The sequence below is a fragment of the Pseudophryne corroboree genome, unplaced genomic scaffold, assembly GCF_028390025.1.
Source record: "Pseudophryne corroboree isolate aPseCor3 unplaced genomic scaffold, aPseCor3.hap2 scaffold_474, whole genome shotgun sequence".
In the NCBI taxonomy this organism is placed as follows: Eukaryota; Metazoa; Chordata; class Amphibia; order Anura; family Myobatrachidae; genus Pseudophryne; species Pseudophryne corroboree.
Genome location: NW_026970086.1, coordinates 60,103 through 80,352, shown reverse-complemented (window position 1 = coordinate 80,352; position 20,250 = coordinate 60,103). Strand labels below are relative to the sequence as shown.

At 42.9% G+C, this 20,250-nt stretch overlaps 3 non-coding genes and 1 pseudogene across 3 annotated transcripts; 2 read left to right on the top strand and 2 right to left on the bottom strand.

Annotated features, from left to right (window-relative positions):
- Nucleotides 1-10,965: 10,965 nt before the first annotated feature.
- On the bottom strand, nt 10,966-11,120 carry LOC135028140 (U1 spliceosomal RNA; annotated as a pseudogene).
- A 152-nt stretch (nt 11,121-11,272) lies between these two features.
- Nucleotides 11,273-11,436, bottom strand: LOC135028136 (U1 spliceosomal RNA). Its single transcript, XR_010224490.1, has one exon. It is a non-coding gene; the product is annotated as a U1 spliceosomal RNA (small nuclear RNA).
- A 523-nt stretch (nt 11,437-11,959) lies between these two features.
- LOC135028138 (U1 spliceosomal RNA) lies at nt 11,960-12,123 on the top strand. The gene has a single exon (XR_010224493.1). It is a non-coding gene; the product is annotated as a U1 spliceosomal RNA (small nuclear RNA).
- A 152-nt stretch (nt 12,124-12,275) lies between these two features.
- Nucleotides 12,276-12,438, top strand: LOC135028139 (U1 spliceosomal RNA). The gene has a single exon (XR_010224494.1). It is a non-coding gene; the product is annotated as a U1 spliceosomal RNA (small nuclear RNA).
- Nucleotides 12,439-20,250: the final 7,812 nt, after the last annotated feature.

The following is a 20,250-nucleotide window of genomic DNA, read 5'->3' as shown; positions in this document are numbered from 1 at the left end:
ACGGCTCCGAGGATTTTCACCAGGGTGATGGTGGAAATGATGGTTCTCCTTCGCAAGCAAGGAGTCACAATTATGCCGTACTTGGATGATCTCCTGATAAAGGCGAGATCCAGGGACCAGTTGGTGCAAAACATCTACTCTCCCTGACAGTTCTTCAACAACATGGTTGGCTCCTAAACTTGCCAAAATCGCAGTTGGTCCCAATGACGCGGTTGTTGTTTTTGGGAGTCATACTGTTAGGCGCCGGGGTCCGCTTGATGGTCTGCGCGGCCCGGCGCCTAGCAACTAGAGACGCCGTGCACGTACAGCCGCCGGCTCCCTAGCAACGCTAGACGCCGGGCGCGCTGAGCCGCACGGACCCTAGCAACGGGGACGCCACTGGCGGACCGCGTTCCCCGTTGCTAGGCTTTAGGAAATTAAGATATTCACCTGCTCTCTGGCCGTGCAGCAAGGCAGCTGCACGGCATTTATTCTAATCAGCCTTTAGCAGCTGATTGGAGGACTCCTTGTTAAATACACTCCCAGGGCTTCTCACAGACGCCGGTAATAGCTTCCTGCATGCTGCCTTTGTTTGCTGAGAGTCTGTTTCCAGTCCTGCTGTATCCGGTCATTCCAGTCCGCAGAAGTCCGGTATTCGGGAGTTGTCATCTCATCCCAAGAGGTCGTTTGGTTCCCTGGAGTCCTGACTGATCACCGTTTTATATCCAGTGGTGTTCGTGAGTTGCGGCTCTGCCGTGTGTTGCAGCTCAGCCGCTTTACCTTTTATATTTTGTGTTTGGAGCATTTGCGGAGGGTTCCGCTTCCACAAGTCCTCTCTGGTACTTGGCGGTGCCGGGTAGGAGAATTGGACAAGTGGATATTTTGGTTGTCCTTTTTCCTGGCGGTTTCTCCGCACATATTATAGTTTTGAGTTTGCTTAGCCCCTGGCCTGGTTGTTTAGTTAGAGGGCCTCTTGTTATCACCCTGTCTCGGGTTTCCCTTTGTCTCTCATTAAGACCGGGGGGCATCGAAGTTGGGCAGACATAATCCGCCCTTCAAACGCGGCTGCCAAGGGCTCAAGAAACCATAGTCTCGCAGGGGATTTCTGACAACACGGGTAAGACAACAGAGTTAGGGCGCCAGGGGCTATTTTCCTGTCCTGCTCCCTTCCCCAGCATTCCGTTCCAGTGCTCCAGTCCTTGCCATAAGATCTTCTCTGACCAGAGTGCTGGAATCATAACATTATTACCGGCCATACCAAAACTTAAAATTAAACGGGGTTTAATTTTTTCTCATTCAGTTTTGTGAGAGTTTATCGGCCTCATGAATCCAACATATTTAGTGCCAAATCCTGGTCAGCTCTTAGTCAGCCAGATTCAAGAACTTACTCAGATGGTTCAGGATCTTTCTCTTCGGGTGAAGTCGCAGGAAGATCTTTTGCGAGCTTCCCCAAGGGTAGTCCCTGAACCAAAGATGCATTTGCCTGACCGTTTTTCTGGTGATAGAAAAGAGTTTTTTAATTTTAAAGAATCCTGTAAACTTTATTTTCGTTTAAGACCGACTTCCTCGGGTACTGAATCTCAGTGGGTCGGGTTTATTATTTCTTTGCTCCAGGGGGATCCTCAGACCTGGGCATTTGGTTTAAGAGCAGAGGATCCGGCATTGTTGTCAGTTGACGCTTTTTTTGAGTCTTTAGGGCTCTTGTATGATGACCCTGATAGAGAGGCGTCCGCTGAAAGTCAGTTGCGCGCTCTCAGACAGGGTAGAAATCCTGCAGAGGTTTATTGTACGGAGTTTCGCCGTTGGTCGAACGACTGTGGCTGGAATGACCCAGCCCTGCGCAGTCAGTTTCGCCTCGGCTTATCAGAGTCTATAAAAGACAGTCTCCTTCAGTACCCCGCTCCTGAGACTCTCGATAAACTCATGGAGCTTTCTATTAAGATTGATCGTCGTCTCAGAGAGCGGAGGGCTGAAAAAGGAGCACCTGTAAGGTCAAGTCCGTGTGTAAATTCCATTCCTGAAGACGTAGAGGAGACCATGCAGATGGGTCTCTCCCGGCTGTCTCCTGAAGAAAGAGCCAGAAGGCAAAATTCTGGTCTTTGTCTGTACTGTGGGGGTAAGGGACATTTTGCTCGTAATTGTCCGAACAAGTCGGGAAACGCTTTGACCAGGTGAATTGTGAGGGGGTTCACCTAGGTCTGCAGCTTATCTCCTCGAATAACTCCCTTTAAGTCCCAGTTAAAGTTTCCTTTGGCAGCCTCAGTTCTTCGGTGTCGGCTTTTGTTGACAGTGGAGCTGCAGGAAACTTTATGGATTTAACTTGGGCTAAGGCCTTAGGCATTCCTCAGTTACCTTTGGGTAGGTGTGTCACCATGCATGGCTTAGATGGGAGTCCGCTGTCTAATGGGATTATTTCTCTCCGTACACCCCCTGCACTACTTACAGTAGGAGCTCTACATTCCGAGAAAATCGAGTTCTTTCTTACACATTGCCCAGCAGTTCCAGTTGTTCTGGGTCACCCTTGGCTGGCCTTTCATAATCCCACCATTGATTGGCGGTCGGGGGAGATTTCACATTGGGGTACTTTTTGTGATAAGGAATGTATCACGTTTCCAGTCAGAGTAGCAGCTATCATTCCAGAACTCATTCCGGTGGAATACCAGGAGTTTGCTGATGTTTTCTCCAAAGGCAATGCGGACATTCTGCCTCCCCATCGGCCTTATGATTGTGCTATTGAGTTAATTCCTGGTGCCGCATTGCCAAAGGGAAGATTATATGCATTATCCGGGCCAGAAACTGCGGCTATGAATGATTATGTAAAGGAGAGCCTTGAGAAAGGATTTATTAGACCATCAAAATCTCCTTTAAGTGCAGGCTTCTTCTTTGTGGAGAAAAAGGATGGCTCGCTTAGACCTTGCATTGATTTTAGAGCCCTGAATAAGATCTCAGTTAAAAACACCTATCCTTTGCCGTTGATTTCTGTACTCTTTGATCAGTTACGTTCTGCTGTGATTTTTTCTAAAATTGACCTTAGAGGAGCGTACAACCTCATCCGAATTAAATCTGGAGATGAGTGGAAAACGGCCTTCAGTACTCAGTCGGGTCACTACGAATACCTGGTGATGCCGTTCGGCCTGTCCAATGCTCCGGCAGTTTTTCAAGACCTCATTAACGATGTGCTCCGTGACTTCCTAGGGAAATTCGTGGTCGTTTACTTAGACGACATCCTGATTTTTTCTAAATCAATGGAACAACATGTTACCCAGGTGCGTCTGGTTCTTCAAAAGTTATGTGAGAATCATTTATATGCCAAGCTGGAGAAGTGTGAGTTTCATGTCACGGAAGTATCTTTTTTAGGGTACATAATTTCCCCTCAGGGATTTTCCATGGAACCAAAGAAACTCCAGGCCATCCTTAGTTGGGCGCAACCCACCAATTTAAAAGCAATTAAGCGTTTTTTAGGGTTTGCGAATTATTATAGGAGGTTCATTCATTCTTTTTCTGACCTGGTTGCTCCCATTGTAGCTCTGACAAAGAAAGGAGCGGATCCTACCAACTGGTCGCGTGAAGCTGAGTTGTCCTTCCGGGCCTTGAAACAAGCCTTTGTCTCGGCTCCAGTCCTCAGACATCCTAATCCGGAATTGCCCTTTGTGGTGGAGGTTGATGCCTCGGAGGTTGGAGTGGGGGCTATCCTTTCTCAAAAGGATCCGGAGTCTCTGGAGTTACATCCTTGTGCCTTTATGTCCAGGAAATTCTCCTCCGCTGAATCCAACTATGACGTTGGTAATCGGGAGTTACTGGCGGTAAAATGGGCTTTCGAGGAGTGGAGGCATTGGCTGGAGGGAGCAAAACATACTATTTCGGTATTGACTGACCATAAGAACCTGCAATACATTGAATCGGCTAAGCGGCTTAATACCCGGCAGGCACGTTGGGCATTATTTTTTACACGTTTAAAATTTATAATCACTTTCAGGCCTGGTTCCAAGAATACTAAGGCTGATGCCCTGTCACATAGCTTTCTTCCGGTTCACAATAACAATCCTGTTACCCCCATACTTCCATCTTCGGTCATCTGGGCGGGCCTCACACAAGATTTATTTACCCAGTTAAAACAGCTTCAACACCAAGCTCCTAGAATTACTCCTGCTGGTCGTCTTTACGTCCCTGAGTTTTTGAGAGTTACTGTTTTAACGGAATTCCATGATAACAAAGTTTCAGGGCATCCAGGAGTCTCTAAGACATTGGAGTTAGTCTCTCGCTCAGTATGGTGGCCTGGTCTTTCTAAAGACGTCAAGGAATTTGTTTATTCATGTCAGGTTTGTGCACAGCATAAGGTTCCCCGTTCCTTGCCCATCGGGCAACTTATGCCCTTAAATGTTCCTCTCAGGCCATGGTCTCATATTTCTATGGATTTTGTGGTTGACCTTCCCCTTTCAGCCGGATTCCGAGTCATATGGGTGGTAGTGGACCGTTTTAGTAAAATGGCTCATTTTATTGCTCTTCCCCGATTGCCTTCTGCCCAAGGGTTGGCAGTTTTGTTTCTCCGCCATGTATTCAGGCTTCATGGGTTGCCTACTGATATTGTTTCTGATCGGGGTCCACAATTCATCGCACAATTCTGGAAATGTTTTTGTGCCTCATTGAAGATGAAATTGTCGTTAACATCCGGTTACCACCCACAATCCAACGGGCAAACCGAACGAGTTAACCAATCATTGAAACAATATTTGCGCTTGTATTCAGCCAAACTCCAGAATGATTGGTCCGAGTTTCTTCCGTTGGCTGAATTTGCTTACAATAATTCTTGTCATTCCTCCACTAAAGAGTCTCCATTCTTTTCAGTTTTTGGTTTTCACCCCAGAGCTAATTCTTTTTTTCATCATTCCTCAGTCTCCTCGCTTACCTTAACCTCCCATCTCAGAGCCATTTGGAAAAAGGTGCACCTTGCTCTCAGAAAAGCGGCCTTTCGAGAGAAGAAATTTTCTGACAGGCTCCGACGTCCTTGCACTTTTAAGGTGGGAGATAGGGTGTGGTTGTCGACTCGCAACATCAGGCTTCGACGATCCTCAGCTAGACTGGGACCCAAATTTATTGGGCCATTTCTTATTATTAAAAGAGTCAACCCAGTTGCCTTTCGGTTACGTTTACCAAGATCTCTCAGGATTGGAAATACGTTTCATTGTTCCCTGTTGAAACAATACGTTTCTTCCAGTAGATTTCCTCGGAAGATCTCTCAGGGTAGATCTCCAGTAGATGTACAGGGACAACAGGAGTTCTTGGTAGAGAAGGTTCTCGATTCCAAATTGTCCCGGGATCGGCTGTATTTTCTGGTTCACTGGAAAGGCTATGGTCCGGAGGAAAAGTCTTGGGTCCTGGATAAGGATCTTCATGCCCCGAGGCTCAAGAGGGCATTTTTTCGGGAATTTCCTCAGAAACCTGGCTTTAGGGGTTCCTTGACCCCTCCTCAAGGGGGGGGTACTGTTTGGCGCCGGGGTCCGCTTGATGGTCTGCGCGGCCCGGCGCCTAGCAACTAGAGATGACGTGCACGTACAGCCGCCGGCTCCCTAGCAACGCTAGACGCCGGGCGCGCTGAGCCGCACGGACCCTAGCAACGGGGACGCCACTGGCGGACCGCGTTCCCCGTTGCTAGGCTTTAGGAAATTAAGATATTCACCTGCTCTCTGGCCGTGCAGCAAGGCAGCTGCACGGCATTTATTCTAATCAGCCTTTAGCAGCTGATTGGAGGACTCCTTGTTAAATACACTCCCAGGGCTTCTCACAGACGCCGGTAATAGCTTCCTGCATGCTGCCTTTGTTTGCTGAGAGTCTGTTTCCAGTCCTGCTGTATCCGGTCATTCCAGTCCGCAGAAGTCCGGTATTCGGGAGTTGTCATCTCATCCCAAGAGGTCGTTTGGTTCCCTGGAGTCCTGACTGATCACCGTTTTATATCCAGTGGTGTTCGTGAGTTGCGGCTCTGCCGTGTGTTGCAGCTCAGCCGCTTTACCTTTTATATTTTGTGTTTGGAGCATTTGCGGAGGGTTCCGCTTCCACAAGTCCTCTCTGGTACTTGGCGGTGCCGGGTAGGAGAATTGGACAAGTGGATATTTTGGTTGTCCTTTTTCCTGGCGGTTTCTCCGCACATATTATAGTTTTGAGTTTGCTTAGCCCCTGGCCTGGTTGTTTAGTTAGAGGGCCTCTTGTTATCACCCTGTCTCGGGTTTCCCTTTGTCTCTCATTAAGACCGGGGGGCATCGAAGTTGGGCAGACATAATCCGCCCTTCAAACGCGGCTGCCAAGGGCTCAAGAAACCATAGTCTCGCAGGGGATTTCTGACAACACGGGTAAGACAACAGAGTTAGGGCGCCAGGGGCTATTTTCCTGTCCTGCTCCCTTCCCCAGCATTCCGTTCCAGTGCTCCAGTCCTTGCCATAAGATCTTCTCTGACCAGAGTGCTGGAATCATAACATTATTACCGGCCATACCAAAACTTAAAATTAAACGGGGTTTAATTTTTTCTCATTCAGTTTTGTGAGAGTTTATCGGCCTCATGAATCCAACATATTTAGTGCCAAATCCTGGTCAGCTCTTAGTCAGCCAGATTCAAGAACTTACTCAGATGGTTCAGGATCTTTCTCTTCGGGTGAAGTCGCAGGAAGATCTTTTGCGAGCTTCCCCAAGGGTAGTCCCTGAACCAAAGATGCATTTGCCTGACCGTTTTTCTGGTGATAGAAAAGAGTTTTTTAATTTTAAAGAATCCTGTAAACTTTATTTTCGTTTAAGACCGACTTCCTCGGGTACTGAATCTCAGCGGGTCGGGTTTATTATTTCTTTGCTCCAGGGGGATCCTCAGACCTGGGCATTTGGTTTAAGAGCAGAGGATCCGGCATTGTTGTCAGTTGACGCTTTTTTTGAGTCTTTAGGGCTCTTGTATGATGACCCTGATAGAGAGGCGTCCGCTGAAAGTCAGTTGCGCGCTCTCAGACAGGGTAGAAATCCTGCAGAGGTTTATTGTACGGAGTTTCGCCGTTGGTCGAACGACTGTGGCTGGAATGACCCAGCCCTGCGCAGTCAGTTTCGCCTCGGCTTATCAGAGTCTATAAAAGACAGTCTCCTTCAGTACCCCGCTCCTGAGACTCTCGATAAACTCATGGAGCTTTCTATTAAGATTGATCGTCGTCTCAGAGAGCGGAGGGCTGAAAAAGGAGCACCTGTAAGGTCAAGTCCGTGTGTAAATTCCATTCCTGAAGACGTAGAGGAGACCATGCAGATGGGTCTCTCCCGGCTGTCTCCTGAAGAAAGAGCCAGAAGGCAAAATTCTGGTCTTTGTCTGTACTGTGGGGGTAAGGGACATTTTGCTCGTAATTGTCCGAACAAGTCGGGAAACGCTTTGACCAGGTGAATTGTGAGGGGGTTCACCTAGGTCTGCAGCTTATCTCCTCGAATAACTCCCTTTAAGTCCCAGTTAAAGTTTCCTTTGGCAGCCTCAGTTCTTCGGTGTCGGCTTTTGTTGACAGTGGAGCTGCAGGAAACTTTATGGATTTAACTTGGGCTAAGGCCTTAGGCATTCCTCAGTTACCTTTGGGTAGGTGTGTCACCATGCATGGCTTAGATGGGAGTCCGCTGTCTAATGGGATTATTTCTCTCCGTACACCCCCTGCACTACTTACAGTAGGAGCTCTACATTCCGAGAAAATCGAGTTCTTTCTTACACATTGCCCAGCAGTTCCAGTTGTTCTGGGTCACCCTTGGCTGGCCTTTCATAATCCCACCATTGATTGGCGGTCGGGGGAGATTTCACATTGGGGTACTTTTTGTGATAAGGAATGTATCACGTTTCCAGTCAGAGTAGCAGCTATCATTCCAGAACTCATTCCGGTGGAATACCAGGAGTTTGCTGATGTTTTCTCCAAAGGCAATGCGGACATTCTGCCTCCCCATCGGCCTTATGATTGTGCTATTGAGTTAATTCCTGGTGCCGCATTGCCAAAGGGAAGATTATATGCATTATCCGGGCCAGAAACTGCGGCTATGAATGATTATGTAAAGGAGAGCCTTGAGAAAGGATTTATTAGACCATCAAAATCTCCTTTAAGTGCAGGCTTCTTCTTTGTGGAGAAAAAGGATGGCTCGCTTAGACCTTGCATTGATTTTAGAGCCCTGAATAAGATCTCAGTTAAAAACACCTATCCTTTGCCGTTGATTTCTGTACTCTTTGATCAGTTACGTTCTGCTGTGATTTTTTCTAAAATTGACCTTAGAGGAGCGTACAACCTCATCCGAATTAAATCTGGAGATGAGTGGAAAACGGCCTTCAGTACTCAGTCGGGTCACTACGAATACCTGGTGATGCCGTTCGGCCTGTCCAATGCTCCGGCAGTTTTTCAAGACCTCATTAACGATGTGCTCCGTGACTTCCTAGGGAAATTCGTGGTCGTTTACTTAGACGACATCCTGATTTTTTCTAAATCAATGGAACAACATGTTACCCAGGTGCGTCTGGTTCTTCAAAAGTTATGTGAGAATCATTTATATGCCAAGCTGGAGAAGTGTGAGTTTCATGTCACGGAAGTATCTTTTTTAGGGTACATAATTTCCCCTCAGGGATTTTCCATGGAACCAAAGAAACTCCAGGCCATCCTTAGTTGGGCGCAACCCACCAATTTAAAAGCAATTAAGCGTTTTTTAGGGTTTGCGAATTATTATAGGAGGTTCATTCATTCTTTTTCTGACCTGGTTGCTCCCATTGTAGCTCTGACAAAGAAAGGAGCGGATCCTACCAACTGGTCGCGTGAAGCTGAGTTGTCCTTCCGGGCCTTGAAACAAGCCTTTGTCTCGGCTCCAGTCCTCAGACATCCTAATCCGGAATTGCCCTTTGTGGTGGAGGTTGATGCCTCGGAGGTTGGAGTGGGGGCTATCCTTTCTCAAAAGGATCCGGAGTCTCTGGAGTTACATCCTTGTGCCTTTATGTCCAGGAAATTCTCCTCCGCTGAATCCAACTATGACGTTGGTAATCGGGAGTTACTGGCGGTAAAATGGGCTTTCGAGGAGTGGAGGCATTGGCTGGAGGGAGCAAAACATACTATTTCGGTATTGACTGACCATAAGAACCTGCAATACATTGAATCGGCTAAGCGGCTTAATACCCGGCAGGCACGTTGGGCATTATTTTTTACACGTTTAAAATTTATAATCACTTTCAGGCCTGGTTCCAAGAATACTAAGGCTGATGCCCTGTCACATAGCTTTCTTCCGGTTCACAATAACAATCCTGTTACCCCCATACTTCCATCTTCGGTCATCTGGGCGGGCCTCACACAAGATTTATTTACCCAGTTAAAACAGCTTCAACACCAAGCTCCTAGAATTACTCCTGCTGGTCGTCTTTACGTCCCTGAGTTTTTGAGAGTTACTGTTTTAACGGAATTCCATGATAACAAAGTTTCAGGGCATCCAGGAGTCTCTAAGACATTGGAGTTAGTCTCTCGCTCAGTATGGTGGCCTGGTCTTTCTAAAGACGTCAAGGAATTTGTTTATTCATGTCAGGTTTGTGCACAGCATAAGGTTCCCCGTTCCTTGCCCATCGGGCAACTTATGCCCTTAAATGTTCCTCTCAGGCCATGGTCTCATATTTCTATGGATTTTGTGGTTGACCTTCCCCTTTCAGCCGGATTCCGAGTCATATGGGTGGTAGTGGACCGTTTTAGTAAAATGGCTCATTTTATTGCTCTTCCCCGATTGCCTTCTGCCCAAGGGTTGGCAGTTTTGTTTCTCCGCCATGTATTCAGGCTTCATGGGTTGCCTACTGATATTGTTTCTGATCGGGGTCCACAATTCATCGCACAATTCTGGAAATGTTTTTGTGCCTCATTGAAGATGAAATTGTCGTTAACATCCGGTTACCACCCACAATCCAACGGGCAAACCGAACGAGTTAACCAATCATTGAAACAATATTTGCGCTTGTATTCAGCCAAACTCCAGAATGATTGGTCCGAGTTTCTTCCGTTGGCTGAATTTGCTTACAATAATTCTTGTCATTCCTCCACTAAAGAGTCTCCATTCTTTTCAGTTTTTGGTTTTCACCCCAGAGCTAATTCTTTTTTTCATCATTCCTCAGTCTCCTCGCTTACCTTAACCTCCCATCTCAGAGCCATTTGGAAAAAGGTGCACCTTGCTCTCAGAAAAGCGGCCTTTCGAGAGAAGAAATTTTCTGACAGGCTCCGACGTCCTTGCACTTTTAAGGTGGGAGATAGGGTGTGGTTGTCGACTCGCAACATCAGGCTTCGACGATCCTCAGCTAGACTGGGACCCAAATTTATTGGGCCATTTCTTATTATTAAAAGAGTCAACCCAGTTGCCTTTCGGTTACGTTTACCAAGATCTCTCAGGATTGGAAATACGTTTCATTGTTCCCTGTTGAAACAATACGTTTCTTCCAGTAGATTTCCTCGGAAGATCTCTCAGGGTAGATCTCCAGTAGATGTACAGGGACAACAGGAGTTCTTGGTAGAGAAGGTTCTCGATTCCAAATTGTCCCGGGATCGGCTGTATTTTCTGGTTCACTGGAAAGGCTATGGTCCGGAGGAAAAGTCTTGGGTCCTGGATAAGGATCTTCATGCCCCGAGGCTCAAGAGGGCATTTTTTCGGGAATTTCCTCAGAAACCTGGCTTTAGGGGTTCCTTGACCCCTCCTCAAGGGGGGGGGTACTGTTTGGCGCCGGGGTCCGCTTGATGGTCTGCGCGGCCCGGCGCCTAGCAACTAGAGATGACGTGCACGTACAGCCGCCGGCTCCCTAGCAACGCTAGACGCCGGGCGCGCTGAGCCGCACGGACCCTAGCAACGGGGACGCCACTGGCGGACCGCGTTCCCCGTTGCTAGGCTTTAGGAAATTAAGATATTCACCTGCTCTCTGGCCGTGCAGCAAGGCAGCTGCACGGCATTTATTCTAATCAGCCATTAGCATTAGAGACCTGAGACAAAGAGATCTGAATTATATGAGAGCCGACCAGAGGAAACACAAATTATGCAGTCAAGTGTCCCACATTTGGGGAAATCGCAGATGCAGCACACCCAGAGTGCAATGGGTGAGCCTTGCCCTGGGAGAAGCACCTTCCTGATCATACCTGGCAGGTAAGTAGGAGTTGGGCAAGAGCTGAGGAGGGTCGCTGCTCGGGCACCCCCCTGTCAAGTGAAGGAGATCCAACTGAGGCAGCACAAGAGAACTCTCGAAAGAAGAACAAGGCTAGAGGAAGATCTGAGACACAGAAATCTGGCTTTTACCAGAGCTGACCAGAGGAAAGCACAAACACAGTCCCCCACTACCACAAATAATGCAGTTGAGTTTCCCACATTTGGGGAAATCACAGGGGTCAGCATACCCAGAATGCAATGAATGAACCTCACCCTGGGAGAACAATCTTCATGACCATGGTATCTCCTATGCAAAATAAGTATGATTTGGGATAGGGCTGGGGAGGGCCGCTGCTCAGGCACATCTCTGTCAAGTAAAGGAGATTCAACTGAGGCAGCACAAGGGAACTCTCATCTGCTTCAGGGGCTGGGGCATAGCCAACATGAGCCCCACACCGAAGGAGGGTGGAGATGTTTAATGCGAATTAGGGGTCATCCAAGCGCCACAAAAGGACGCCATGCCCTGCACATCCCTTTTTTCTTTTCATATGCAGACGAGGGTTGAAGCCAACTTTGACCCACTGCTTGGATGACATCACCATATGCAAATCCATCTGCTGCAGGCCTTCCCCCAGGAATGCTTGCACTAGTTGTTGCATTTGGTTTGTTGTTTGGGGGTGCTTCAGTATTAGGAAGCCTTCTGCCCTCCCATGTTCATCTGAAAATATGTGTTCTCCCTGCAGTTGTTGTCCCCAGATGAGAGTTCCCTTGTGCTGCCTCAGTTGAATCTCCTTTACTTGACAGAGATGTGCCTGAGCAGCGGCCCTCCCCAGCCCTATCCCAAATCATACTTATTTTGCATAGGAGATACCATGGTCATTAAGATTGTTCTCCCAGGGTGAGGTTCATTCATTGCATTCTGGGTATGCTGACCCCTGTGATTTCCCCAAATGTGGGAAACTCAACTGCATTATTTGTGGTAGTGGGGGACTGTGTTTGTGCTTTCTTCTGGTCAACTCTGGTAAAAATCAGATTTCTTTGTCTCAGATCTTCCTCTAGCCTTGTTCTTCTTTCGAGAGTTCCCTTGTGCTGCCTCAGTTGGATCTCCTTCACTTGACAGGGGGGTACCCGAGCAGCGACCCTTCGCAACTCTAGCCCAACTCCTACTTACCTGCCAGGTGAGATACTATGATCATGTAGGTGCTTCTCCCAGGGCAAGGCTCACCCATTGCACTCTGGGTGTGCTGCCCCTGTGATTTCCCCAAATGTGGGAAACTTGACTGCATAATTTGTGTTTCCCCTGGTCGGCTCTCGTATAATTCAGATCTCTTTGTCTCAGGTCTCTCTCCAGCCTAGTTTGCTGTCTGTTTCCACTTCTCTTTTCTTGAGCCGCTCCCTTCTATGCCCTTGCGCACTATCCTGACTTCTCCCGTCTGCTTACTTTGTGCCTTCCAACGCACAATGCGAACTACAGGTAGTGCTGCAGGGCCCACACCCTTTTAGTTGCCTTAAAGAGCAGCTCTGGAGCTGTTACAGTGCCCAGCTGCTGCAAGAAATCAGCTTGAATGTTCTTCGTTGATTGATGGAAGAAACATCTTACAAAAACTCTCCAGATTATTGACTTTTTAAAGTTTTTCTAGGAAACGTTCTAGATGAATGCTTATTAGCGTTTGTCAGAATGTACGTTTGCAAAGTGTCTCTGTGGCGCAATCAGTTAGCGTGTTCGGTTATTATCCAAAAGGTTGGTGGTTCAATCCCACCCAGGGACGTAATTTACCTTGTTATCAGATTTTGGTGATCTTTAAGTAGACAAGTCAAAATTTCAAACCCCCTCTTGTGGTGTAGGGTACCTGGCCTTCTCTGATGTAATCAGAGTTAGATTTGATTAAGTGATTTTATAAAAAAAAACAGCTAGGAAGCACAATTTAGCAGTGGGTTGCAGAGAAAAAGAAATATGCTGGCAAAAAAATCCAATTGAGTGATTAAACAGCTCTTCATTTTCTGGCTTTATTTTTATGCTAACAAATTTGTTCTCTGAAAAGTGTCCACAAAGCCAAGTATCTGATTAACACCTTTGTAGGGATGGTTTTTCACCTATTACTAAATTAAACTTGCTTCATTGGAAAGGCAGCAAGATGCATCGTCATTTCAATATCTACTGAAATAATACAGGTTGACACCAGGAAACATTAACGCCACTGCATCCTTGCTGCTTTCTCATGTGGAAGTCTGTTTAATGTGAAAACAAGGTGATATCTAATTAGCACACAGGTAAGGAATTAAGAAAATCTTTATTTAAGGGTGAAGATGTTTCTCACAAAATCGTTGCCCCAATGCATCATTGAAATTCAAGCTGGAAAGATGATTTTAATATATCACTTGTACATTTTGTATTGCTCTTCTGGTGACAATGTAGTTTGTTTTTGTCAATTACCATTTTAATAATAGGGTAAAGAAAATTAAGTTGATTTTTGAAAGAAAACAATACTGTCAATATACTATTAAAACAAATTAAAATGGTAAAAGTTATTGTACTTTAAGTAAAAATAAAAGAGCAAAAATATCAATCCCAGTTTTGGATTACTTTAATTAACAAAAAAAAAATGCATATAGCAAAGGATAGTTTCAATCTGCCTACCTCTGGGTTATGGGCCCAGCATGCTTCCATTGCAGTACTCTGCTGCACATGTAAGTGCAAGAGATCCTGGAGCACTCACTCATCATGGGAAAGTACCAATGTGTTTCTTCGTTGGTTGATGGAAGAAACATCTTACAAAAACTCTCCAGATTATTGACTTTTTAAAGTTTTTCTAGGAAACGTTCTAGATGAATGCTTATTAGCCTTTGTCAGTATGTACTTTTGCAAAGTGTCTCTGTGGCGCAATTGGTTAGTGTGTAAGGCTAATAACCAAAAGGTTGGTGGTTCAATCCCACCCAGGAATGTAATTGACCTTGTGATCAGAATTTGGTGATCTTTAAGTAGACAAGTCAAAATTTCAAACCCCCTCTTATTGTGTAGGGTACCTGGCCTTCTCTGATGTAATCAGAGTTAGATTTGATTCAGTGATTTTATAAAAAACAGCTAGGAAGCACAATTTAGCAGTGGGTTGCACATAAAAAAAATATGCTGGCAAAAAAATACAATTGAGTGATTAAACAGCTCTTCATTTTCTGGCTTTATTTTTATGCTAACAAATTTGTTCTCTGAAAAGTGTCCACAAAGCCAAGTCTCTGATTAACACCTTTGTAGGGATGGTTTTTCACCTATTACTAAATTAAACTTGCTTCATTGGAAAGGCAGCAAGATGCATCCTCATTTCAATGTCTACTGAAATAATACAGGTTGACACCAGGAAACATTAACGCCACTGCATCCTTGCTGCTTTCTCATGTGGAAGTCTGTTTAATGTGAAAACAAGGTGATATCTAATTAGCACACAGGTAAGGAATTAAGAAAATCTTTATTTAAGGGTGAAGATGTTTCTCACAAAATCGTTGCCCCAATGCATCATTGAAATTCAAACTGGAAAGATGATTTTAATATATCACTTGTACATTTTGTATTGCTCTTCTGGTGACAATGTAGTTTGTTTTTGTCAATTACAATTTTAATAATAGGGTAAAGAAAATTAAGTGGATTTTTGAAAGAAAACAATACTGTCAATATACTATCAAAACAAATTAAAATGGTAAAAGTTATTGTACTTTAAGTAAAAATAAAAGAGCCAAAATATCAATCCCAGTTTTGGATTACTTTAATTAACAAAAAAAATGCATATAGCAAAGGATAGTTTCAATCTGCCTATCTCTGGGTTATGGGCCCAGCATGCTTCCATTGCAGTACTCTGCTGCACATGTAAGTGCAAGCGATCCTGAAGCACTCACTCATCATGGGAAAGTACCAATGTGTTTCTTCATTGGTTGATGGAAGAAACATCTTACAAAAACTCTCCAGATTATTGACTTTTTAAAGTTTTTCTAGGAAACGTTCTAGATGAATGCTTATTAGCCTTTGTCAGTATGGACTTTTGCAAAGTGTCTCTGTGGCGCAATTGGTTAGTGTGTAAGGCTATTAACCAAAAGGTTGGTGGTTCAATCCCACCCAGGGACGTAATTGACCTTGTGATCAGATTTTGGTGATATTTAAGTAGACAAGTCAAAATTTCAAACCCCATTTTATTGTGTAGGGTACCTGGCCTTCTCTGATGTTATCAGAGTTAGATTTGATTCAGTGATTTTATAAAAAACAGCTAGGAAGCACAATTTAGCAGTGGGTTGCAGAGAAAAAAAATATGCTGGCAAAAAAATCCAATTGAGTGATTAAACAGCTCTTCATTTTCTGGTTTATTTTTATGCTAACAAATTTGTTCTCTGAAAAGTGTCCACAAAGCCAAGTCTCTGATTAACACCGTTGTAGGGATGGTTTTTCACCTATTACTAAATTAAACTTGCTTCATTGGAAAGGCAGCAAGATGCATCCTCATTTCAATGTCTACTGAAATAATACAGGTTGACTCCAGGAAACATTAACGCCACTGCATCCTTGCTGCTTTCTCATGTGGAAGTCTGTTTAATGTGAAAACAAGGTGATATCTAATTAGCACACAGGTAAGGAATTAAGAAAATCTTTATTTAAGGGTGAAGATGTTTCTCACAAAATCGTTGCCCCAATGCATCATTGAAATTCAAGCTGGAAAGATGATTTTAATATATCACTTGTACATTTTGTATTGCTCTTCTGGTGACAATGTAGTTTGTTTTTGTCAATTACCATTTTAATAATAGGGTAAAGAAAATTAAGTTGATTTTTGAAAGAAAACAATACTGTCAATATACTATTAAAACAAATTAAAATGGTAAAAGTTATTGTACTTTAAGTAAAAATAAAAGAGCAAAAATATCAATCCCAGTTTTGGATTACTTTAATTAACAAAAAAAAATGCATATAGCAAAGGATAGTTTCAATCTGCCTACCTCTGGGTTATGGGCCCAGCATGCTTCCATTGCAGTACTCTGCTGCACATGTAAGTGCAAGAGATCCTGGAGCACTCACTCATCATGGGAAAGTACCAATGTGTTTCTTCGTTGGTTGATGGAAGAAACATCTTACAAAAACTCTCCAGATTATTGACTTTTTAAAGTTTTTCTAGGAAACGTTCTAGATGAATGCTTATTAGCCTTTGTCAGTATGTACTTTTGCAAAGTGTCTCTGTGGCGCAATTGGTTAGTGTGTAAGGCTAATAACCAAAAGGTTGGTGGTTCAATCCCACCCAGGAATGTAATTGACCTTGTGATCAGAATTTGGTGATCTTTAAGTAGACAAGTCAAAATTTCAAACCCCCTCTTATTGTGTAGGGTACCTGGCCTTCTCTGATGTAATCAGAGTTAGATTTGATTCAGTGATTTTATAAAAAACAGCTAGGAAGCACAATTTAGCAGTGGGTTGCACATAAAAAAAATATGCTGGCAAAAAAATACAATTGAGTGATTAAACAGCTCTTCATTTTCTGGCTTTATTTTTATGCTAACAAATTTGTTCTCTGAAAAGTGTCCACAAAGCCAAGTCTCTGATTAACACCTTTGTAGGGATGGTTTTTCACCTATTACTAAATTAAACTTGCTTCATTGGAAAGGCAGCAAGATGCATCCTCATTTCAATGTCTACTGAAATAATACAGGTTGACACCAGGAAACATTAACGCCACTGCATCCTTGCTGCTTTCTCATGTGGAAGTCTGTTTAATGTGAAAACAAGGTGATATCTAATTAGCACACAGGTAAGGAATTAAGAAAATCTTTATTTAAGGGTGAAGATGTTTCTCACAAAATCGTTGCCCCAATGCATCATTGAAATTCAAACTGGAAAGATGATTTTAATATATCACTTGTACATTTTGTATTGCTCTTCTGGTGACAATGTAGTTTGTTTTTGTCAATTACAATTTTAATAATAGGGTAAAGAAAATTAAGTGGATTTTTGAAAGAAAACAATACTGTCAATATACTATCAAAACAAATTAAAATGGTAAAAGTTATTGTACTTTAAGTAAAAATAAAAGAGCCAAAATATCAATCCCAGTTTTGGATTACTTTAATTAACAAAAAAAATGCATATAGCAAAGGATAGTTTCAATCTGCCTATCTCTGGGTTATGGGCCCAGCATGCTTCCATTGCAGTACTCTGCTGCACATGTAAGTGCAAGCGATCCTGAAGCACTCACTCATCATGGGAAAGTACCAATGTGTTTCTTCATTGGTTGATGGAAGAAACATCTTACAAAAACTCTCCAGATTATTGACTTTTTAAAGTTTTTCTAGGAAACGTTCTAGATGAATGCTTATTAGCCTTTGTCAGTATGGACTTTTGCAAAGTGTCTCTGTGGCGCAATTGGTTAGTGTGTAAGGCTATTAACCAAAAGGTTGGTGGTTCAATCCCACCCAGGGACGTAATTGACCTTGTGATCAGATTTTGGTGATATTTAAGTAGACAAGTCAAAATTTCAAACCCCATTTTATTGTGTAGGGTACCTGGCCTTCTCTGATGTTATCAGAGTTAGATTTGATTCAGTGATTTTATAAAAAACAGCTAGGAAGCACAATTTAGCAGTGGGTTGCAGAGAAAAAAAATATGCTGGCAAAAAAATCCAATTGAGTGATTAAACAGCTCTTCATTTTCTGGTTTATTTTTATGCTAACAAATTTGTTCTCTGAAAAGTGTCCACAAAGCCAAGTCTCTGATTAACACCGTTGTAGGGATGGTTTTTCACCTATTACTAAATTAAACTTGCTTCATTGGAAAGGCAGCAAGATGCATCCTCATTTCAATGTCTACTGAAATAATACAGGTTGACTCCAGGAAACATTAACGCCACTGCATCCTTGCTGCTTTCTCATGTGGAAGTCTGTTTAATGTGAAAACAAGGTGATATCTAATTAGCACACAGGTAAGGAATTAAGAAAATCTTTATTTAAGGGTGAAGATGTTTCTCACAAAATCGTTGCCCCAATGCATCATTGAAATTCAAGCTGGAAAGATGATTTTAATATATCACTTGTACATTTTGTATTGCTCTTCTGGTGACAATGTAGTTTGTTTTTGTCAATTACCATTTTAATAATAGGGTAAAGAAAATTAAGTTGATTTTTGAAAGAAAACAATACTGTCAATATACTATTAAAACAAATTAAAATGGTAAAAGTTATTGTACTTTAAGTAAAAATAAAAGAGCAAAAATATCAATCCCAGTTTTGGATTACTTTAATTAACAAAAAAAAATGCATATAGCAAAGGATAGTTTCAATCTGCCTACCTCTGGGTTATGGGCCCAGCATGCTTCCATTGCAGTACTCTGCTGCACATGTAAGTGCAAGAGATCCTGGAGCACTCACTCATCATGGGAAAGTACCAATGTGTTTCTTCGTTGGTTGATGGAAGAAACATCTTACAAAAACTCTCCAGATTATTGACTTTTTAAAGTTTTTCTAGGAAACGTTCTAGATGAATGCTTATTAGCCTTTGTCAGTATGTACTTTTGCAAAGTGTCTCTGTGGCGCAATTGGTTAGTGTGTAAGGCTAATAACCAAAAGGTTGGTGGTTCAATCCCACCCAGGAATGTAATTGACCTTGTGATCAGAATTTGGTGATCTTTAAGTAGACAAGTCAAAATTTCAAACCCCCTCTTATTGTGTAGGGTACCTGGCCTTCTCTGATGTAATCAGAGTTAGATTTGATTCAGTGATTTTATAAAAAACAGCTAGGAAGCACAATTTAGCAGTGGGTTGCACATAAAAAAAATATGCTGGCAAAAAAATACAATTGAGTGATTAAACAGCTCTTCATTTTCTGGCTTTATTTTTATGCTAACAAATTTGTTCTCTGAAAAGTGTCCACAAAGCCAAGTCTCTGATTAACACCTTTGTAGGGATGGTTTTTCACCTATTACTAAATTAAACTTGCTTCATTGGAAAGGCAGCAAGATGCATCCTCATTTCAATGTCTACTGAAATAATACAGGTTGACACCAGGAAACATTAACGCCACTGCATCCTTGCTGCTTTCTCATGTGGAAGTCTGTTTAATGTGAAAACAAGGTGATATCTAATTAGCACACAGGTAAGGAATTAAGAAAATCTTTATTTAAGGGTGAAGATGTTTCTCACAAAATCGTTGCCCCAATGCATCATTGAAATTCAAACTGGAAAGATGATTTTAATATATCACTTGTACATTTTGTATTGCTCTTCTGGTGACAATGTAGTTTGTTTTTGTCAATTACAATTTTAATAATAGGGTAAAGAAAATTAAGTGGATTTTTGAAAGAAAACAATACTGTCAATATACTATCAAAACAAATTAAAATGGTAAAAGTTATTGTACTTTAAGTAAAAATAAAAGAGCCAAAATATCAATCCCAGTTTTGGATTACTTTAATTAACAAAAAAAATGCATATAGCAAAGGATAGTTTCAATCTGCCTATCTCTGGGTTATGGGCCCAGCATGCTTCCATTGCAGTACTCTGCTGCACATGTAAGTGCAAGCGATCCTGAAGCACTCACTCATCATGGGAAAGTACCAATGTGTTTCTTCATTGGTTGATGGAAGAAACATCTTACAAAAACTCTCCAGATTATTGACTTTTTAAAGTTTTTCTAGGAAACGTTCTAGATGAATGCTTATTAGCCTTTGTCAGTATGGACTTTTGCAAAGTGTCTCTGTGGCGCAATTGGTTAGTGTGTAAGGCTATTAACCAAAAGGTTGGTGGTTCAATCCCACCCAGGGACGTAATTGACCTTGTGATCAGATTTTGGTGATATTTAAGTAGACAAGTCAAAATTTCAAACCCCATTTTATTGTGTAGGGTACCTGGCCTTCTCTGATGTTATCAGAGTTAGATTTGATTCAGTGATTTTATAAAAAACAGCTAGGAAGCACAATTTAGCAGTGGGTTGCAGAGAAAAAAAATATGCTGGCAAAAAAATCCAATTGAGTGATTAAACAGCTCTTCATTTTCTGGTTTATTTTTATGCTAACAAATTTGTTCTCTGAAAAGTGTCCACAAAGCCAAGTCTCTGATTAACACCGTTGTAGGGATGGTTTTTCACCTATTACTAAATTAAACTTGCTTCATTGGAAAGGC